The 18,211-nt window shown below is 37.5% G+C and overlaps 1 long non-coding RNA gene across 1 annotated transcript; it reads left to right on the top strand.

Moving 5' to 3' along the window:
- Nucleotides 1-9,081: 9,081 nt before the first annotated feature.
- LOC118350470 (uncharacterized) lies at nucleotides 9,082-13,727 on the top strand. Its single transcript, XR_004804329.2, has 3 exons — nucleotides 9,082-9,220; nucleotides 12,049-12,175; nucleotides 13,077-13,727. It is a non-coding gene; the product is annotated as an uncharacterized LOC118350470 (long non-coding RNA).
- Nucleotides 13,728-18,211: the final 4,484 nt, after the last annotated feature.

The raw sequence follows: 18,211 nt of genomic DNA, 5'->3' as shown, positions 1-18,211 counted from the left end.
GTGGTCCTCTGGTTCTGCTAATCCTCTCTAGAACTGGCAGTGTAGGGTTCCAGTGGCCCAAACAGGTCTTCAGAGGATGCCCCTAGGACATGCTCTGTTCCATCAAAGCTGTTTGATTTTAAAGAAATCAGGAGGTAGAGCTGGACTATGTATACTTTAGCTATAGGAAATACCAATTGAAACATTTCTAGTCATTCCTGATCTACTGTTACCTTTTTGGGGTCATATTATTCCTCTTCTGAATCCTTATGAATGAGATAAAACAATTCTTTATTTAACACCCTTTAAGATTTCTCTATGTTAGCTGTCATGAAGTGAAGTGTAAGGTTCTTGTTCTTCAGATCTTGATGGGAATACAGGATGTATACACTTATACAGCAAAAGGCAGAAGACATTTTGTTACCATTTGATATAAACATTTAAAACATAGCAAGACAACATACACACCAAAATATCACCTTCTAAAATCCTTTCTCCATTTTTCTAATTAAAGTAAAATTTCTATCGGAAATATAAAACACAGTAAAACTGTACTGCCCACACAGAAGTAAATATTCAGTATAATAAATAAAATAACATTTTAAACTACTAGCTTAAAGTAATGTTATTCACCAAAGGTTCCTGGAAGACTGATAAAGGGCTGCTTACACAGTCATTTTAATTTATTCTTGGCTTTAAGATAGCTCAAAATGACCTGTCATATTTAGGTGGTAATTATGAGTAAGAAAACAACTGAAACAGGCATGCATACCTTTTTATATCACCAATTTAAGGCTCTAGCAGTAGCAATCTAAGAATCAAAACTCTCCAGATATCCTATATTCTAATGAGAGGCATTTTGGTATAAAGCCTAAGGACCTGGATTGGACCACTTTGTAGCCGTATGTTTTTGGATAAGTCATTTATAATTGGTAAACTGTTACCAGGAGATGAAAAAAGAATGGATTCTAGATTGTTATGGGTATAAAAAGTATATAGACAGTATGGAGTATATACAGTGCTTAGCTCAGTGCCTGGTTCATGATAAACACTCAGTAAAGGTGTGTTCTCTTTGTCATTATCATTGATATAAGTGAAGGATCTGAGAAGTTAGAAACTTAATTTGTGTTATTTTGGTCCAGACTCAGATTGTGAATTTCACACAGGTGTTAAATAATGCAATTGAGTTTGTATTACCATGAATTGGAATACATTTATTTTCTCTTATGAACTTTACCCATAAAATAGGTATTTGTGTCTTATTATTTAAGACTTAGAGTAGGTCGGAAGACGACATGATGAGGTTTAAATTGTCAGAACCTTGGGTAATGGAATTGCATCATTAGCAAACATTAAGTGTTCAGAGCAAAAAAGGAAGTAGGGAATAGAGCTATTAATCAAGTGATTTCAGGCAAATTATTCACTCTAGTTCTTAAGTGTCATTTCACAAAAGAGCCAAGTCTATTTTTAGAAGCATTTTTTTCCAAAAAACCGTCAAATAAAGTTATGGGAGCTGTTTCTGCCCCTCCGGGGAAAACTTTTCTTTCATATTCCCCTTCCTTCTACAGCCTTGCCCTTACACAAGGAAGAAATACTTTTCAGATTGATAGAGAACCATGTTTTTCTGCCAGGGGAGGTGAAATGTCACCATATTAAAAGGTGAGGTACACCACAAGCAGGCACTCCTTCCACTTCCTGTGGAGCTTGAGATAGGAGCCAGCTTCTCAGGACCTCCAGGCTCCACCAGTCCTGTGAGTTTGTCTTCACTCCCTGCCCTTTATCTGAGGACTCCTACCTCTCCTGCAAGAAGATCTTCAGATCCTTCTCATACATATGGCAGTTTGTACTGGGCTACTTCCCACACAGAGACCAAACAACTCATGCTGCACAGTGCTGGACACTGGGAAAAAATATGGTTTTTCCTGCTGTCTCTTTCTTATTTTTGTTGCTGCATGTTTTGTTGATGTGCATGTTTTATGTTGGATTTTCCTTAGATTGCAGCAATAAAGATCCACCATTACGTTTGGGTTGTGACTTACCCACAGACTCACTGGAAAGGTGGGGAAGAAATAAGAAACTTCATTTAGAGATTCCAATGACAGATATGATTTCCATCCAGCTTCCATTAGACCATTACTTTCAGGGATTTAATGGGTTTCATCAAGCTGTTAATGAAGCTGGTACTTTGTTCCCTATTTGGCCTTGTGTCTTTGGCTCTCTTTCCCATGCTCTTTCAACTATTAATAAATAGAACTATCTCATTTTTCAAGAGTTGAAAAGTCTAGTCTTGTCAGATATCAAAGTTTCAAAATCTTATACAACCCCAGTTGTATACATCCCTTTTGTATATATGCCAGGCTTGACTCTCCTCCAGGTCAGGTTTGACTCAGGTTCCAAGCTGTGCAGTGGGATGAAGACTGCAATCTATCTTTTTCATTACCCTCTCTGATATTTTCCTCCTTCCCTCATTCCCTGCTTGTAGCCTTTTGGCCTAGGGGACAATAGAGAAGGGATGACCTAGGTAAAGGGAGGAAAAGGGATGTATACAACTGAGGTTACTTCAAAAATTTCTTTTGGCTATTAAAACGCTCTCGATTGGAGCAGGTGTCCAAATACCGACTTTCTCTTGTGCAGTGTTTTTTTTTTTTTTTAGGTTGCTGTGTTTGTAGATCTTTGTTCTCGATAATGCTTAAAGCTTCTCTCTAGAGATCCATCCTATGAGACTCTTTGTTGGAATCGTTTTGTGAATGCCTTCCTCTAGGTGTGTTTTTTGTCAGACCCATATCTGGTCCACAGGAAATAAGCACATTCACCTTCCAGCTAGTGGAAATGTAGCTCACACCTATTCCCATCCTAGCCATCTCTTCTCTCATCTTTAGTGGACGCTGCAGCCATCCTCCTGACTATTGAATTTTCTAGGTGACAATCATTAGACTGTACACCCCAAACTCCAGCTTTCTGTGTGGTTCTCAAAAGCTACCTTCCTTATCTTTTAGATGTGGCAAATGGCCTCTTTCTCTCTCCTTTTTGGTGATGATACTCAAAAGTGAGTGATAGCCAAGGGTTTCAGGACTAGTTCTTGGTATATTAACATGTCATCCATTAAGTGATATTCACTGATTATTCTGCAGAAACTCTGAGACAATAGGAAAAGTCAAATTTAACATCGTGTTACACTTACATATAGATACATAGCGTGTACTCAATGAACATTTTTTACCTGTAACACTCTTGAGCTCTTAAACTTGAGTATAGCCTAATCCTCCAGTAGAACTACACAGTTCTAACCATTATCTGGTTCTCAAGAAATGGACACTCACTGGTTCTGGTTTTAAATCATGTGATAGATAACTGGAAATGAATAAGGGCAGCTGCTTTTTGTCAATTTGTTAAAAAGAGCCCGGAGTTTGAATAGTAGAGATTAACACACCTGTAGGTCAGGATCTAAGTGGTATACTCTTTTCCACCTACATAGTTGGAGTTTGTGCTGCGCATATGGCATAACTAATCAAAACATATGTCCTTTGCCTCTAGTGCTTCATTAATTGTTGTTGCAGGTATTTGCACAAGGAAGGGTTCCTGGGGCTGTAAGAAAATGGAGGTTCTGACAACTGTTTAATAAATTAACAGTTGAAAATATAAAAATTTACAAACCAAGAGCATGATTTATTAACTTTTACCAAGTTTTTTCAGACCTTCCCTGGGCAGTAAAAAGCAATTTGTCAGGAGCGCCTGGGTAGTGCAGTGGGTTAAGTGGCTGACTCTTGGTTTTGGCTCAAGTCATGATCTTAGGCTCCTAAGACCCAGCCCCATGTGGGGGTTCTGACTCAGGAATCTGCTTGAGGATCCTTTTCCTCTCTCTCTCCTTCTGCTCCTCCCACTTCTCATGCTCTCCTTTAAAAATAAATAAATCTCTAAAAATAAAAAAAAATTATCAAACCTCTTTTAAAGAGAAATTGAAATCTTCCCCCACAATGGTATCTGGCTAATCAAGTGAAAATTATTTTAAAACAAATACATTTAGAGGGGATCTGTGGGTGGCTCAGCAGTTTGGCGCCTGCCTTTGGCCCAGGGCGTGATCCTGGAGTCCCTGGATCAAGTCCCACAACGGGCTCCTTGCATGGAGCCTGCTGCTCCCTCTGCCTGTGTCTCTGCCTCTCTCTCGCTCTGTGTCTCATGAATAAATAAAATCTTAAAAAAGAAATACGTACTAAGGGGATACTTGAGGAAGTTTGCTACAATCAGTATTAGTTCAGAAAATTCAAGGGCAGCCCCGATGGCCCAGCGGTTTGGCACTGCCTTCAGCCCCGGGTATGATCCTGGAGACCCGGGATCAGGTCCCACATCAGGCTCCCTCCATGGCGCCTGCTTCTCCCTCTGCCTCTCTCTCTCTCTCTCTCTCTCTCTCTCTCTCTGTGTCTGTCATGTATAAATAAATAAAATCTTAAAAAAAAAAAAAAGAAAATTCAAGACGGGGACCTCCTTTTTATTAACTAATTTTTTAAAATTTCAAGATGATATTTACTCTTAGAGGAAAAACTTAACTTTACACTCATATTCCCATAAGTTTTATTGGAGTTTTTTCCTCAGCTCATGTCACAGAAGAATATATAATGTTTTATGACTCTGACCTTCGGGATCCTCCCAAAATTCCAGAGTCAAAGTAATCTGAAGAGTTTCTTATTTACTTCTCCTAGGGAAAGATGGATAGTTATACAAAGTCTAGAGTTGGCTTATCTTAAAGAGTAAACATTGACTCCTCTTTCTTTCCTCTTCTATGCTTAAAGTTTTGAAGGAGTCTTGCAAATGTCAGGGATTGACATTTTTCAGGAAAGCCAAAGGCTGTGCATGAAAGTTTAAACTGACTTCCTAAGGAACCTGTTTCTAAGATCTGGAGATGAAGGGAATTTCTAGAAGTGAAAATGTTTGTATTGTTTCCCTTATTGTAATTTCGGATATATAGAAAGTCACTGGAGAGTTTGCCAATTCTTAACTTAATAGATTATAATGCTTTTTGTTGTTGGAGGAATATATACTTTCTACATACTTTCAAAGGATCCTTTGACCCTAGGGTCAAAACAATAAGGGTTGGTTTTTACACTGCAATGGATGTAGCAAGTAGTCTGGTATGTGTGAGACTTTCATTGGTGAAGAACAAAATCAAATTATTGAAATACTGTGTAATTTTAGGTAACAAAGGAAAAAAAAACCAACAATGTCTCTTTGACAATTTCATGGTCTGCATTAATGTCAGAATCAGGAGAATGGGACTGAATTGCTTCTCTAATGATTACAATAATCATTATACTGTTGGTAAAGTCTTATTGCTGTTTGGAACAATTGGTTATTATAGGGACCTGTCTGGATATATTTCAGGAGAAATGTTTTCAAACCTGACTTAGTTATAAGTTTAGACCTGTCTCCAGTTTGAGAGTTAACTTTGAGGTAACCTCTAGGGAGGTGCTTACTCAGGGAGCAGTTCTCCAGAGGTTGCTTTATGTCCTATTGGGACTTATGTTTGTACATGTCAGTTGACCCATGCACAAAAACAAGCACATGTTATTTTTTGAAGTAACAGTCTGTGCCATTATTAATTTATTGCCTTTTAGCTCCCAATTTACTCTTTAATATATGCCCTGTGATAATAGAGGCAATTCCCTTAGCCATCTCTCTTTCATGGTAAGCATGTTATTAACTTTTCTCAGTAAAGGGCTCTGGAGGGATATTATAGGGAATGGGCTCTCCTGCTGTTTTTTGCTGCGGCAAATGGAAGTGGGGGTGTCAATCTCCATGAGGTCTAAACCCCAGCCTTGGGAAGGGGACCCCCCGCTTCTAAGTTTGTTCTCTGGGTTTTCTCCCCTATCCCTAGAGTACCAAATAGAGTTTCCTTATATTTTATAGTCACTCTTTTATCATAGGTTATTTTTTTTATATTAATCTTCCTCTGTTTAACCCATTCTGTGGGTTCTATCTCCTGATTGAATCCAGGTTGCTATATATCAAATCTCAATTGTTTATGTGGGCATAAAAAAGCATCTGAATTGAAATGGCCACTTTTATGGAAGCCAGCTTAATATACTGAGTGCAATGTCTACTTTGGGCTAGCAGATGTTTCATGTTGTGGTGATAGTAGAGGTGGTTTGTAGATGTGTGCTCTGTGGTACCATACTGTGGGGTTGATGCCTCCCCAGGCAATAGAGAAGGCTATTGGAGTTTCAAAGGCAATACTTGGGACTATATGGCAAGAGTGAGTGATAAAGAACAAGGCAGTTATTCATTTAGTAAATTTTACAGAATGCCTTGTATGTGCCCACTATTCTCCTAGGTATTGAAGGGGGAAATACAAAACAAAAACCCCTGCATTTTTTTACTTTGTTCTTTTCTCCACATTATTTTTGCCTCCTTGACACTTCAGGTTGGTGCTTCTCACTTTGAACTGGCTATTCTTGTAATCAATAGAATAAATAATTTCACATAACGTGGTTACAGAGGTACTTGAAGTGTATGCGTTTTTGGGGAGGATACAACTATTGGTTATGTACCAATGGTCATTTAAAGATAAATTTAAGTAGAGGGATCCCTGGGTGGCTCAGAGGTTTGGCGCCTGCCTTTGGCTCAGGGTGTGATCTTGGAGTCTGGGGATCCAGTCCTGCATCAGGCTCCCGGCATCGAGCCTGCTTCTCCCTCTGCCTGTGTCTCTACCTCTCTCTCTCTCTCTCTCTCTCTGTGTGTGTGTGTGTGTGTCTTTCATGAATAAATAAATAAAATCTTTCAAAAAAATTTAAGTAGAAACATCTTACTTTGGCCAAACATCTCAGAGTGATTTTACTGCCTTCAAATTAATAGCAACAGGGTAAATGGAAAATTAAACCTGGATGGTATATGAAATTGGCTTTGAATTTCTCATTAATTAAGAGTGCTCAGTGACCTAGTTGTTCTAATTACATTGGTTGGGAAATTTGATCATTAGTCAAATGAAAACATGAAGCTATACCATTCTCTTAAGAAACCCAAATGAGACTTGGTATGGTTATGAAAGAATTAGTGCTCTGATTACTCTTGTCCATAGGAGGTTCAGTGGGGCAGACCTTAATTCTTGGATTCTTGTAGTATTTTCTTTCAGGTATTTATTCCATCCATTTGGAGCTCTGCTTTATAAGGTATGCGAGGGACTAAATCTGTTGTCAGTGGTTTGATGACAAGACATCAAACTTCATGATGGCTTTAGGATGGCTAATTGTTTATTTTACCTCCAATCAATAGTAACTTAGACTTGCTCTAGGGGTTCATTCACATGTTTTCACTAAAGATAATCATTACTCTTTTAAAAGGAAGAAACTGATGGGAGAACATCTTTAGATTCTTTTGTTTGTAATTCAAATGACCTAAGGTCGAAGGAAATTGATGTTTTAAATTTTTCATTTCTTTATTTCACATCTCCTGTGTATTCACATTCTCTGGGCAGGTGTGAACTCACAACTGCTCTATTGTCCTTTTTCTTTTCACTTTCCACAAAATAGGAAGGAAGGGGGTGGCCAGTGAAGGAGGAAATCCTCTTGCTGGATATTATAATGTGATAGGAAGCAGAGATGCAAAGTTCTTTCTTTCTCCGTCACTGCAACTAATTTTTTTTGTAGATAAAACTCAACTGAAAAAAATATTACTTCTTTCTGAAGTTTAATGGTGCCTAATACTTGCAGCCCTTTAAATAAGGTGATGATATTTAAAATCATGTTCGAGTTTTATGGCATATACATTAAAATAGCTATTTCCTTGAACTGATCTTTCATATTTAAATTTCATGATTAGAATTTAATCTAAAATCCCCATTTAAGTGATACTACAGAAATAGCAAATTAAAATGTGTGTAACATTTAAATACATTATTTCTTTGACATTATTTCAATATAGTGGTTATAAGGGTCTTGAATGCTGGAATCATATTAAGAATTTGATTATAAGCCTAAGATGTTTTATTTCACTATAATTTGAAAAAAACTAAGAATATTTTAAAAATAATTTTATTAAGCCTTTAATGTATGCCTGTTAGAGCCACAGTTGCTTGTGGTAATATTTTCTTCCATTTAAATCTTCCTTTAATTCAACCTCAAGAGGAGACTTTGACATGCTATATAGGCTCAGTAAAGGGAAAGCTACTATTATCACTGTTTTCAAATGACAGTCTTGGTATGCAGAATGAGAAGTGTACCATACATGCAGTGCAGTTTTTCAAAGAATGGAATAGGAGAATTGTGGCTTTGGAATAGCAGGCTTATTAAAGGATCAGAGTCATAAAAACTCCTATTTTATTGAGGTAAGATTACATGGAGAAAAGGGGACTCATTCTAGAGATCTTGATTCTAGTTTCAGCGTTACTCTACTATGTGAACCTGAGAAAGTCAGTTAACATCTCTGAGCCTTGGTTTCATCATTTATTAAATGAAGGGATTTTAGGTGCCCTCTAAAACGCTTCTGGCCATCAAATATGATTCCATCTCTTTAGGGGATTTAGTTTTCTTTTGTGAGATTATTATTAGCCAAGTACAAACCAAAGGAAAGACATGTTTAAGCAATTTGCTAGCCTCAGATTTTGTAAATTATTGTATTTGACTGTTCCAGGGCTCTGGAATTTTTATATATCAACATAGAAGACCTTACTTCCCAGGTCTGACATTCAGGGAAGCAGCAAAACAGTATAATCTGTTTCTCCAGGAATTGAGTAAGGAAATCTAGTCATTTGGGCAGTTCATCTTGGCTTCTGGTAAAAAACAAACAAACAAACAAACAAAACAAAACAAAACAAAAAACAGTTGTATCCAGGAGCTTTAGAAAAACCTACTTTAAATAACTTTAAGTGGGAAGGAAATTTAGTGGAAACATCAATGAGAAGATGTCTTCTTGGGTCCAGTTCAAAAAGTACATATTGAGCTGCTATTAAAGGTCTATAACCTTGTATTTTAAATCTGAAATCCAAAAAGTTCTAAAAAACCTGAGTTCACTTAGTTGCAAAGCATGACCTGAATAGATATGAAGCTATATGCATTTTTTATTTATCCTATTTAATGTAAATACTCATTTTTTTCACTGAAGAATCTATGATGTATTCAGCTCTGAAGGGCCACCCCAGAACCTCTAGGAATGTTCTGTACATGGCCTCTAATACCATTCTAAGTGCTTGCTGAAAGTTTGGAATTCCAAACCGCATCTGGTCAATTGGACATGTTTTGTGACAAAGATGAAGGTGAGTGGAAGGATGGCTGGGGAGGAAGTGGATGAAATACAAAAGTAAATGAGTAGTATGAAGTCACTTGTCGCAAGAATTTCCCAGACATACTCAACCAATACAACATGATGTATTTTGTAGAAGAGATATAGATAAAATTTAAGGATACTCACAGAGGGAGGAATTATTTCTGCTGGGATTTCAGGGCATATCATGGAGAAGGGAACATTTGAAGTGGGTCCTGAAGGATGACTAGGCATTTCTCACAGAGAAAGATATTCTAAACAGAAAAAAAGAGAGTCATGTGCATTCATGGTGTTTTGGGAGCCCCAAGGCTTCTCTGGGGCAGAGTTACAGTGGTCATGGAGAGGATGTCATGGGGCTGAGTATCTGAAAATGAGGCTGGGGTTTTTATTCAGTATCTTGTATGCCATACTAATAAACATCAACTGATCTCCATTCAGGCTGTGTAGCCCAGGGTTGGCCCTAAAGAGGGTATTCATGTATAAATGTTTTGTTAAAGAAGCACACTCAGGAAGATCTCTAAAGGAGTGGGCAGCAAGACAGCGAAAAGCAAGAAGACGCGGAAGGGAGTAATTTTTTTTTTTTTAAGGCAAAGTGCTAGAGATGGCTTTAGCTTAATCCTAAAGTAGGGTAGTAATAATGAAAAGTAAGCCTTAAATACTCCTTTCAGTGCTTTTCAGTCATTGGGTAAGGGCCATGGGGGTGGGAATTTCCAGGCACTTCACCTTTCCCTGCCTGGGTTCTCCCAAAAGCAAATGTAAGTGCTCACTGAAGGGGAGTTGGTGGGTGAAATACACTAAAATGGTGAATAGAAATCCAAGGAGAGGGATGGAATGCCAGTATTTTCTGCCAGGATACCTTTTGGTGACTGCTTGTTGCATCTCAGGCTTTACACTGAGTACTTCAATCACCTCATTTAATTCTTGTAACAATTCCATAAGATAGGTCATATTTTCCATTTTACAGATGAGAATTCTGAAGCTTGGAAGGTCACCTGGGCAATCTCATTAGTGTGCCCTGTGTTTAAAACCAAGCTCTTTTTAGCCCTCACTTCCTGGTGCATAGCAGGATTCCTTAGATCTTCATGGCTTCACCCCCACCCCTTCATGCCCCTTGAGCAACTCTAATAATCTTTTTTACATACTGCTTTTTGCAACCCTCTTTGCTGAAGGAATCATTCCAAAGCATAAAAAGTGTCCAAACTGCAGCAAATAATGGATAGCCAACACAAATTTTATAAGAATTGGGATGAAACACTTCTGGAAAAGCACTCCCTCTTTCATGTTATTTGGCTCCTGAATAAGGTTTTCGTATTCTAATAGAGTAGAATAGTCTCTCTTATTTAAGTTTGACCCAATTGAGGGGCACTTGGGTGGCTCAGTGGTTGAGTGCCTGCCTTTAGCTCAGGCCGTGATCCTGAGGTCCTGGGATCGAGTCCCACATCGGGCTCCCTGTGAGGGAGTCTGCTTCTCTCTCTGCCTATGTCTCTGCCTCTCTCTGTGTGTCTCTCATAAATCAATCAATCAATCAATCAATCAATCTTTAAAAACAAGTTTGATCCAATTAAGAGTATTAAGTTAGGACTGATGCTTATTTTGTTGTGGCTATTTCTGTTTGTTTTTTAAATTTGGAATTCCTTCAGAAATTTTCAGAAATCAAGTTAAGTTTTCAATAATTAATAAATAAAAGGAATTAATTGATACATTTAATTCCTAAAGATTATGAATTGGGTCCAGTCCATTTAGAATTAGATAAATCCTAATTCTGTTCATTTTTTGGTAGTTAAAAAACATCATTTGAGTAGTTCTAAGCAGGATAGTCTAAGGAGATGTCTCAAAGAAATTATGAGTACAGTTAGGTTGTGGAAGATAAATAAATGTGTACATATATTAAAGTTACTAAGAATATTTCTTTCTTTCTTTTCTCTCTCACACACATGGATGTTAAGGTCAATTTTATTTGTTCATTTATTTAGCAAATATTTATTGAGAATTAATCATATGCCAGGCAGCAAACAAAATAGTCAAGATTTCTCATTTTATGCAACTTACAATCAAAAGAGAGCAGAATAAGAAATTGTGATTATGTCTTATTGTTATTGCAAACAAAGAAAACAAAACAAATTTTAAACTCTGGGAGTATGGAAAATTTGATTTAAGAGTATGGGGGAAAAAGTTGTTTTTCTAGAAGTTAGTCATTTTATATTACATGTTTAGCTGAAAAGCAAATAAATCTCCTCAGAATTGATCTCAACAAATAGATATTGAATATCTACTATATGCCAGGCACTGCTAGCACTGTTAAAATGAAAGGCAGTAATTTCTTTGTTGGCTACAATGAGTATGGCAAACTAAAACCCTGTGAAAAATATATTCATGTAAATGAATATATTCTCTTAAAATTCCAGTAACTGCCAAAATGGAATTCATAAATGAGCCTTCAAAATAGAACAAATGCTCATAAACACCATAAATAGCACAATTAAGATTTTGTTACATTATTACTGAATGGGCTTTTTTTCTTAATTAGAAGTACTTGGGGAAGAACACTGACTTTTGGTGACTTCTTTATTCATATGTGGTTTACTCCTATTAGTTATTTAGAAACATTCTGTTGTCTGTAGGAAGTGAGTTTAGCAGCATTGTAAGAGTTTCCACTTAAATACTTTCAAACTTTTGCTCAGTTTTATTCCATCCCATCTCTTCTCTTTGGTGAGAAGAGAGGCTTTTCTGTCTTTTCATGTTATGTTTTATCAATATTGATGAGCCAAGAGGAAATAAATGTTACTAAAAAATAAATCTGTTCCTGTCTGTTTCTCCCAGACTGCCTTCCATATTCATCACAGCATCTGCACACTTGACTGGGAAAATCATGAGGCCCCTGCCAAGTCGGTTGCACTAGATCTACCATGACACTATGAGGAGAAACTTGGGTTCAAACCAGTGATTGGTAGGTACAAAGTATTTTCTCTACACATGTTCAGCAGAAAGTAATATGGTCTTGAAATATATTCATTGACCCTCTGTCATCTTTTCCTACCTCTCCAACAAAGAGAAGAGCTTACATTTTTTTCTCAGTGCCATTCTCTTCCCTGTCCCATCTACTTTGGGCTCCCCCTGCCCTCTCCATCACTTTATGCTGGGTTAATCCTGGATTATCTTGCAGTTTGGCACTGCCAACCCAGATAGTGAATTTATATTCCCTTCATTTATTTAAAGTCAATCTCTTCTTAAAGGGCTAAATAAAATTTTACCTCTTCTTCTAAACTTTCTGCTAGTTCTAAAGATCACAGATCTAAATCCGTGAATATTTTTATGGCCAGAATCAGTGTTAACATTTTCTTCAAACGTTTTCATGTATGTTAGTTTAATTCTTCCAATTATTCCAAGAGCAGGAACTATTTTTATTCTTTGGATGTATGTCTCACAGTGCTGAGTACTCCCTCTTCTGTTTTACATAATTCTGTATGTGTTCATTCAACCACTGAGAAAAATTCCTTAACTACCCAGCTTGCAGTTGGGCGCGAGGCACCAAAAATGCTATAAAACATAAGGCAGTTCCTGCTTTCTAGGATTTTAAAATCTAGACAAGGAAAGGAACATGAAAATATGTGTAATAAGTGTCATCAGAGATGCATTACTTATTCACTTATTCATACCTAAGTACTTCTTGGTTGGTGGGGAACATATTCATAGCTCCTGCAGTCATGGGGCTCATTGTCTATGTGTTAGGGAGTGTCAGAGTGTCAGAAGGACTACAGGACTACAGAGGACCCAAGGAGAAAGGTTCTCATTCTCTCTCTCTCTCTCTCGTTTTTTTCTCTCTCTACCTCTCTCTGTCTCTCTGAAAGACAAGAAAAGCAAGAAGTGAGGAGAACAAGATGATGAGTAACTATGAAAGCAAACTCTGAGGAGCTCTTCCTGTGGTAATATATTTTATCTGTAGGAAGATAAAAGATTATGTATTATCTGCTGCCTCCCAGAAAGTTGGATGAACAAACCTACAGTCCAGGTAACTGGAAGTGTGGAGAGTAAAATAAGAAACAAAGACCATCACCACCACCACCATCATTACCATCACCACCACAGCAAAGTGTCTTTAAGACTCAGGCTCTGAACTGGGGACCTTAGAATACTGTGTTGCTGAACTTGGAATAACAAAGCTCTACATTCTTACACACCGGCAGAAGAAAAGTTATCTCCGTTCCTTCACTTTCCATATACTCTATTACCAATGAAAATCAGCTTCTGCCTCCACCAATTTATAGAAATTGTTTTTTCAAAAAGCCATCAATGGCCAAATAGGCATTTTCGTTATGCATACTATTGGACTTTTCTGTTGAATATGATTCTGGTAATCTCTGTTGTCTTTATTTTTTTAAAGATTTTATTTATGTATCCATCCATTCATTCTTTCATTCATTCATTTATTTGGAGAGAGCATGAGTGTGGGGAGGGGTAAAGGGAAGAGGGAGAGAGAGAGAACCTCAAGCAGACACTCTGCGCTCAGCAGGAGCCCCTCCATCTCACGACCCTGATATCAAGACCTGAAATCAAGAGTCTGATGCTTAATCAAGTGAGCCACCCAGGTGCTTCTCTGTTGTCTTTAAACTATCAGTTTCAAAACTTGAATTCTGTCACATTGTAGTGTTCTGTCTTTCTCCTCTGGACTCAATCTTTTTTTGTGTCTGTCCTCCTAGGGTACATTTTCTGTTTTCAGCCAATCTGTCCCCTCCATCTAGGGGACTCTCCTAGGCTGATCTTATCAGACCTCATAGTTTTAAATACAGCCTATATGCTTATTGCTGGCAAATCTTTCTTATGTCTGGGTTCTTCACCTAACACCTTCAGCTGTATGTCTTATATGCCCTTCAAAGGCAGCACAACTCACACAGAGCTCTTAGTTTTCCCCTATGAAATCCTTCCTTTTCCAATTTTGTTTTAGTTGATGATAACACCATCCACCTAGTTCTTCTAACCAAACCAAAAACTTAGGAGCAATTCTTGAGACTTCTTTCTCCCACCAACCACATGCAATCAATCCCTAAGTATTCAATCCCTAAGTATTCTTTGAATATGTGCCCCCCTCTCTGTTTCTTCTGCTTCTGTAGTAGTTTGCTTGAACTCTTGTGGTCTTTCTAGGTGGTCTCTAGGCATTTTGCTTTTGTTTCCCTTCAATTCCATTTTCTAAACAGCTAACAGACTAAATAAATTTTTTAAACACATATCTGACATTAACTATCCTTGTTAAGGCTTCAATATGATTTAATTGTCTACAGTACCAGTTTTCTTACTGTGGAATAAAAGGCTCCCATCAGCCCCTATCTGCTTCTAATTGCATAATCTTTCCATCCAGCACCTGCCCTGTAGTATGTAGTTGGCTGTGTGATTCCACACCTTGTGTCTTTGCTCTGTCTGAAATGCTCTCACCCCTTTACCTCCTTGACTAACAGATTCCTATTTGCCATGGCTATCAGGAACTATTTCCAAATATTTTATGGTGGTGACCCTTTGGGGCTCTGAGGTAACTTAAAAGAATATAAAATAAGTCAAGGAGCATTTTTAGGCAGAGTCTATGAGAAGATTATAGTAGTCACATGGTATTCCACATGACATGCCCTACATGTCAGCAAAGTCTGGATTCAAACCTGATATAGACAAACATTCACAAAAATTTTATCTGAATGTTTTCTCCATTTTACCCCAATGGCTGCCCTTCTCATTATCAGGAAAATTTATGGTGAAAATGAGCAGGGAGAATTTTGTTCCTATCCCTTTCAAGACATTGTCTTGTCCCTTTCTATCTTGAATAAACCATGGCCAAATTTTATGGTGTCCTATATCAGATATTTGAGTCCCAAACTACTTAAATTTTGTATACTGGAGGTATATACCCTAGCTTTTCTATTCTCGGGGTTGATCAAGAGGTAAGAATAAGTAAATGCCTTCAACCACAAAAGAAGGAAACATGGGGTCCTCCATTTATGCCTGTTCTTCTATAAGATCCCTGGGCAAAGACTAGGGAATAGGTGATAGGTAAAATACTTTTACTCAAATTAGTAGAATTTTTCATGATTAATGTGAAGCCTCAATATGATTCTTTATATTATAACAGCATTAATTCTTAAAGATTCAGTTTATGAGTTAAGGTCTTTTAATGATAGGAGAATTGTCATGGATGTCCAGACTAGGTTTTGTTCACCAACCCTTACCCCACCCAGTATTTTGTGAATAACTCTGTCATTTCACTTAAAACATTGAATTGCATGTCTTTACTTTTTTTTTTTTAAGATTTTATTTATTTATTCATGAGAGACACACACACACACAGAGAAACAGACACACACACACACAGAGAAACAGAGACATAGGCAGAGGGAGAAGCAGGCTCCACGTGGGGAACCCGACGTGGGACTTGATCCCCCGGACTCCAGCTTCACGCCCTGAGCTGGAAGGCAGACGCTTAACCACTGAGCCACCCAGGTGGCCCAAATTGCATGTCTTTACATTTTACTTCTTCTACTGCCTTGGTTCCTTGACAGCTAGAGCCACATCGTATTTATTTTTGTTGTCCCTAAATTTAGAATGGTGCCTAACAGGTACTTAATAAAATGTTTGTTTGTTGAATGAGTAAACAAATTGTTATTGGCTGCAATGAAGTTTAGATTTTAAAGAATTCACTAATTCTTAACATCTACAGAATAATCAATAAACTATTTTTGTCTGATAACACATTTCTTACTATCACATTGATGTAAGAGTTTATATATTTCAGCTATTCCCAGAGGCACTGGGGATAAGGAAACAAAACACCTGGCAGTGTTCCATGAAACCAATAACCTAAAATAATTTATATGGGAACATGTATTAAATATTGCATGGGCTAGGATGTTGCATTGTATGATAGTGAACTGATATACAAGCATAGGTAGTGTTGCCCTCAGAAAGTGAAACTGGCATTCAACACCTAATGGATTGAAACAAAAATATACAAGTCAGCTAAAGAGAGAGCAAACTTACTCCCAAGGGAAAGAAACATATCATTAAAACCTGACTGAAGATGTTGTATTCGAAGGAAGGCAATACCATGAAATGAGGAGATGGACCGAAATGGAAGAAAATGGAAATCATGGCCCATATTGTGATTGTGCTCTTCTAACCTCTTCATAGAAAGAGGGCTTTTGGTTGGGAGAAAAACTCTCAGGGCCAAGTGTCATGGATATTCCTCTTGTGGAGATGGCTGTTTCAGGCTACCTTAGATGGATGCCATCATAAAGGGAGAACTGCAGGGAGGAGATATATTTCACATATAGTAAATGGCATGAATGGAGAAGGCAGGGTGACAAGTAGTCCAGCTGTCAGAAATGTGGTGATGAGTAGGATGTTGGTGCTATTGGTCATGCAATAGACTGAGTATGTGGGGGAGAATTAGACATTGTCCTAAAGTATTTGACTAATCATATTCAAGTTATAGGGGCTATTGAAGGTAATTAAGACAGAAATTAATTAAGATATAAGATCAGACTTGTGATTTTGCTCACAATAAAAATGAATAATGAGTAACTGGGAAGCCTGTAAGAGGTTTTTGCAGTCTAGTACAAAATATACACAACAAATGATTAAGGGCTAAACTAAGCAATGGATAAAAAAGAGTGTTGAGTATGTATTGCAAAATAAGAACATGAGAAAAAAAACATAAAACAATTCTAGCATTGACAAATAGCAGCCAATCTTTAACACCACTCAACTGTCTCAATTTTACTTTGAATCAAAAGAACATGAGAATGATGTTGTCACGAAAGCCCTGAAGTACTACTTTTTAAAATTATTTTTTTTATATTGTGGTAAGTATATATAATATGAAGTTTACTATTTTAACCATTTTAAGTATACAATGCAATTTCATTAAATATACTGACAATGTTATATAACTATCACCACTATCCTTCTGGAGAATGTTTTCATCATTCCAAACTAAAGCTCTGTGTCCATTAAATAATAACTCCCTGTTCCCTCTCCTCCCTGGTAATCACCTCTCCTGGTAACCTGTATTCTACTTTCTGTCTCTATAAGTTTTGCCTATTCTAAATACCTCATATAAGAGGAATCATACAACATTTGTCCTGTTGTGTGTGACTTAATTTACTTAGAATACTTTCAAGGTTCATTATTGCTGCAACATGTATCACTCCTTTCTATGACTGACTAATATTCCATTGTATGCCTGTGTCACATTTTGTTTACTCAGTCATCCATTGATGGACATTTGAGTTGTTTTTACATCTTAGCTATTGTGAATAATGTTGCTATAAACACTGGCACACTGTATCTGTTCAAATCCCTATTTCAATTATTTTGGATATATATTTAGAAGTTTTAAAGCCTTCCTTTACTGTGGTAGGTGTAGGAATGAAATTCCAGATGTGTACACTATGCCATTGAGAACTGTGAATTCCCATTATTGTCCCTATTACTCAAAAGTGGATCAAAACATTGTATCATTCATTATGAGAAGTGACAGTGCCTTGAATTTCAGGAAATAACACTTTATTTCTCAAAGCTCAGAACAACTTTTTGTTTCTCACTCAATAGGATGCACATGTCATCAGAGGTCCTTCATTTAAACATGTGACATAGCATTTCTCCAGCAGCCCACGGACATGGAAATACATATTCTGGGCTGAGGGATTGAGTTCCCCAATGTGAGAGCCTGGGGAGAATTAAATCACATCATCGAAATCCACTTTTTTGGGGACTCACCTCACCTTTGTTAACAGTATCTAAAGATGATGCTGGGATCCCTGGGTGGCGCAGCGGTTTAGCGCCTGCCTTTGGACCAGGGCGCGATCCTGGAGACCGCGGATCGAATCCCACGTCAGGCTCCGGGTGCATGGAGCCTGCTTCTCCCTCTGCCTGTGTCTCTGCCTCTCTCTCTCTCTCTCTCTCTCTCTCTCTCTGTGACTATCATAAATGAATAAAAATTAAA

This window comes from Canis lupus, chromosome 12 (genome assembly GCF_003254725.2).
Source record: "Canis lupus dingo isolate Sandy chromosome 12, ASM325472v2, whole genome shotgun sequence".
NCBI lineage: Eukaryota > Metazoa > Chordata > Mammalia > Carnivora > Canidae > Canis > Canis lupus.
Note: the sequence above shows the minus strand (reverse complement) of the source record. Positions and strands in the feature narration are given on the sequence as shown.